The sequence below is a fragment of the Cydia splendana genome, chromosome 16 (assembly GCF_910591565.1).
Source record: "Cydia splendana chromosome 16, ilCydSple1.2, whole genome shotgun sequence".
In the NCBI taxonomy this organism is placed as follows: Eukaryota; Metazoa; Arthropoda; class Insecta; order Lepidoptera; family Tortricidae; genus Cydia; species Cydia splendana.
The window spans coordinates 5,189,501-5,195,060 of NC_085975.1; positions in this window are offsets into that span (position 1 = coordinate 5,189,501).

The following is a 5,560-nucleotide window of genomic DNA, read 5'->3' on the forward strand; positions in this document are numbered from 1 at the left end:
TAAGGCCCGGTTATTATAGTTCGTTATTTTTTAGCATTAGAAAGAAGGTAAACAATCATGACGTGTCTTTTTATTAATAATTATTGAAAAACGCTTTCAAAAATTAGTTTATATTACTTATGAAAGCAAAAGAATATAAAAAAGTATATGATTAATACATACATACATACATACATACAATCACGCCTATTTCCCGGAGGGGTAGGCAGAGACCACGGATTTCCACTTGCTACGATCCTGACATACCACTTTCGCTTCCTTCACATTCATAACATTCCTCATACACGCTCGCCGGTTTAGGGTGCTCTTGCTCATTAATATGATTAATATGATTTATAATTCTAACATATTTGCTATGACTTATTTTTCAATGGTAATTTTTAATAAGACATGTAAAATCTGTTACCTTAATGCAAAAAAAACGAACTTTAAGCGTGCTAACTTTCAAAATTTCATTTTTTATAAGATAGTATAAGTAGATGGGCAAAAATTTTGCGTCCATGTCCACCAGTGAGTAAGTGATTGAGATACCTAAACATTTAACTTTATAATGTAAAATGATATAATTTACTAACCTACTCGTTTAATTTCAGGTAGGTTGAATAAGGAACCAAGTAACCATGGGGAGGAGCAGTATTTACTAACATTTTCTTTTTGGGTCTTCAGAGTGTATCGTTTCCTTTTTTTTGCACATATTACACTTAAATATATATTCTCTGTGTAAACCCTTACGTCTTTCAATGACAAAGGCAAGATCAGCAAATGTACAATTTGTATGATCGTGCCTGATATTTGAGATCACAGAAAATAAATATTTTAAATCCACTATTCTGCGACCTTCTAAAATTTTGTTTTATCATGATTCATGATCAAAAAGCTCGGATTCAATAGTCATATCAAACGTCGATTATGCAGTTGATGATGAGCTTGCATTTTCTACCATTGGTGCTGCAAATGCATCAACCGGTGGCGATAAACTTTGCCCTCTTGTAAAACAAATTACTATTGTGATTGTGTCCAGCAAAAGGCCAAAATTCGGTTTACTTTCCTGTTTAAAATATTACTAATTTATTCATATTTCAGATTAGGTACATAGGTAACTGTCTGAATGTTACAATGCCAGCTGGCAAATTCTATCACATTTGTTTGTTTGGTAGTCATGGTAACATTCACTTACATTGATATCCTTATTAAGATCTGTATCTTATTATCCACACCTTAAAATATTGCCACCGTTGCCCTTTAAAAAAATACTGTTTAAATAATTGGCTACTCAAACAATGCTTCTATAGTATAAATAATGACTACACAAAAATGGGTAGTATTGTATATAATGCACGAAATAAGGCCCGATTCTTAAGCGGGTTTAAATTTTGAGGCCATGTCCGCTAATACTATAGACAAAATATCAAGTTTAATAAACACAAAAAAAACATTGATGGGCCTTATTTTATAATTTAGGCCTTACTTTGTAATTTAAAGTAGAGTTAGGCCAAGAAAAATCTATAGCGATTTTGATAGAACACGCAGTGCAAGTATTATTTCAAACGTCGCTTCTATGAAATTATGACATATAAATAACACTTGCACTGCGTGTGCTATCAAAATTGCTGTAGACTTTTCTTGGTCTGACTCTAAAATATTCTTTATTACACCACAAACATAAAAACAAATTTAAAAAAAACCGGCGAAGTGCAAGTCGGACTCGCACACGAAGGGTTCCGTACCATTATTTATAAAAACGGTCACCCATCCAAGTACTGACCCCGCCCGACGTTGCTTAACTTCGGTCAAAAATCACGTTTGTTGTATGGGAGGCCCCACTAAAATTTTTATTTTATCCTGTTTTTAGTATTTGTTGTTATAGCGGCAACAGAAATAAATCATCTGTGAAAATTTCAACTGTCTAGCTATCACGGTTCGTGAGATACAGCCTGGTGACAGACGGACGGACGGACAGCGGAATCTTAGTAATAGGGTCCCGTGTTTTACCCTTTGGGTACGGAACCCTAAAACCGATTTACAATGTAGATAAAGGTAGCAACAGGCGGTCTTATCGCTGTTAGTTCTTATTCTTCGTTTGTTTAGCATTAGAGTGAAGGTGACGTGTCTTTTTTAAGCATGCAATCGTATAATTATTTAGCTTTTTTTGTAATAGTTATGTACTTAGTGGTTAATATTAGTATTTACTAATTTTTTTTTCAATAATGCTTAAAAACGAAGTATAGACATGACAACCAAATATTAACGCCATTGTAGGGCAGGATATACAGAACATGAATCATTAGTACTGTCACGCTCCGTGATTGTTGAGCCATTTAGGGTTCTAGCTAAATTGGACATTCCATAGAGCACGAGTAAGTATGGAACAACCAATTCAGCTAGGACCCTAAATTGCTCGACAATTACGAAGCGTGCCTGTAGGTACCTAAAATTTTTGTTAACCCATTTTAACCATGCAATAAAATATTTTTGATTTTGACTTCTAATTTGAAATATTAGAATCAAAAAGTTCATAATAGATTGTATATCATAACTACAAAAATGTGTTCCCTACTCTCAACCCAAAACCCCTTGTATCTTAGGATCTAGATATTTTCACACAAGACGGTTTATCGATAACTTCTTACATCACTAGATTATCGACATTAAATGTCGACTATTGCCCATCACTTTTCTGGCTGTGTACGTATTTAGAAACTTGACTCCGCCCCTAAAATTAGTGCGATAGGGACAACTGCAGCTGAGGCGAAAAATCCTGCGTAAAAATGACAAAAATCGAGGTTTTGTAGTCCTCTTTTTCCTCCCCCAAAACTTAACCAATCGTAACCAAATTTGGAAATCTAAATGATTATGAAATTATCTGTGTCGGACCGTTTTGCTTTTTTGGCTAATTGATATCAGTTTTGAATACCACGCCTCTCATTGCGGCATAGTCTATTAGGCCATTTTGGCCGTTTTTGAAGGGCTCTAGCGCCTTAAAAAACAAAAATATCAAAAAAAGCAAAACGGTCCGACACAGATATTGACAATATTAATCTGTGTTGAAAAAATCATTGCTCTAGCTTCAAAAACCACGGAGGAAAACGAGGACTACGTTTGTATGGAGGAATGACCACTCCTGTTGGCTCTTAAGAAAGAGTCGTGACGGAAACTCGATCAAGAGTATGTCGGGCCATGTTCAGTATGGGTTCCGCAGTTACCCGTACGTCAAAATAGTCTTATTGAGTGATTGCAAAAACTCAAAAACGGCTGGAGCGTTCAGGTTTGCTATATTTTTCCTTGAAAGTATACTAAGCACTTTTTTTTTCATATTTTTTGGACACATGGTTCAAAAGTTAGGGGAACTAGAGGGGAAAACACCACTTTTTTTCTTTCAGATCGATTATTTCCGAAAATATTATGCTGATCAAAAAATTGTCCTTGAAGACCTATCCAACGACACCCTACCCTAAGGGTTGAAGCGAAAAAAAATTTAATGCCCACTTTTCATATAAGGGAGCCACCCTATTAAATATTTTTTCTAGTTTTTATTTTACGACTTTGTCAGCGTAACTGATTTATATATTCTTGCTTATTCTAAACTAAAAAAATGATTTATGATGGACAATTACGAAAAAACGACGTTTTCTTAACCCCTGGAACGCCGAACCGACAAACGTACTTGTACCCGTCAGATGCCTAGTGCCGGATCCGTCCCATCCCCCTCAAATGCCGGATAGGCTCGCGTACGTGCACCCGTCAACTGCCGCGATAAAAAAAAAGTGCTATTGTGCAAATGATATAAAACTCTATTTGTAAGTGTTTAGATCTCAAAATTGTAAAAATATAATACAATAAATTTGGTGACTGATAAGGCACAAGGCAGTTGAGACACTTTGTACAGATCTGGGACTAGGCAGTTGACGGGTACAAAAATTGAAGACCCTCCGGCAGTTGACAGGACTGGTACGGATATGGCACTAGGCGTCCCAAGGGTTAAATCGATTTTTTTATCTCTTTGTTAACTTTAATAAAAGTATTGATCGTAACGTAAAAATAAAAATAACCAAATTTGTAGGAAATTATATGTTAAAACTTTTGTTATTGTTTTGTATGCTATTCGTACAGATATTCGAGATATGAGCAAAAACATGAAAAAGGTACCTTCACCCCCCCTCCCCCCTACACCCTCAGCACACCCGCTAAACTCGAAGACTTTAAGTATGTTCATCTGGACACTACAAGGTATAACTGTGCCAATTTTCAAAATTATTCGAATTATTTCCGCAGATTTTTTTTATTTTGTTGAGCTATTAACTAACTCGAATGTCGAAGTAGAAGTGTTTTTTGCCATTACTATCTTTAAATGCTTGTTGACTTTTACTCGTTAACTCAAAATTAGTAAGTAATAGGGAATATTAGGCAAAGCTCTGCGTAGGTGGCACCTTTGTGGCACATGGCACATACAGTAAACAAACCACATTGACACATCACACGTCACGTCAATCACATGGCCTACCGGGAAACAAGAAAATCGAAATTTCGTTATCTAATCTCTCTATCACTCTTGCATATTCGAGCGATAAAGAGGCAAATAACTAAATTTCGATTTTCGCGTTTACCGGTAAGCCTTTGTTACCAAACCGCCTTGATGCATCAATGTCATACTTTAGTGTCTGTGAAAACTTGTCAAAAAACAGTATAAGGCACAGTATGTATAAGTTAGTCTATGAATTTACTGAGTGTGAATTTACGACAGTGCTGCACTCTGGCGGCAGAACATTGCAGTAATATCCCCTATTACAGACATTACAGTTAGAGTTATAATTATTTTTTGTGAAGATAGCTAATTTTATCTACTTATTGGAGCTATGCATACCTCAATAGTCTCACAAATTATCTTAGCTTTGCTAGTATTCTTTCTTATTTTCACTACCTACTTGCCCGCAATCGACTGCTAGAGTTAGACCAAGTCTGCGACGATTTTGATAGCATAGGCAGTGCAAGTGTTATTCATAATTTCATAGAAGTTTGACGGTTAAAATAACACTTGCACTGCGTGTGCAATCAGAATCGTTGCAGACTTTTCTTGGTCTAACTCTATTACATTTTTAAGGTCTATTAGTAAGTACTATTTTTTGTCTCATAATAATTTGGTATCATTTGATTAGATTCTCAGTTTGTCGCGGTATACACTCATATTGTTTATAATTAATCATTATTTACACTCACCGTCTTACCTACCATTTTTTATTTCATTAAGTACTCATCAAAATACGAATTTGCTAATAAATCTTATTCAATATTAATTGCCGGAAAAAATCCCGGAACTGACAATTCAGAATACCGATGTCGTCAGAATAAGGACGTAGACGTGCTGCGCGGGAATGGTGCGGTGCGCCGCGCGGGGCGCCCGCCTGCCCGTTCTACCGCGCGTCTGCTTCACCCCCTTGAAAACATAAAACTCGAGTATAAGAGCGCCTTAAGCGTGAAGAGGTAACAGACAGACTTGAGTTAGTTTCGCTTTAATATTAGTAGGGGTAGACGTGGCAAGGACGAAACAAAAAAAAACACAATA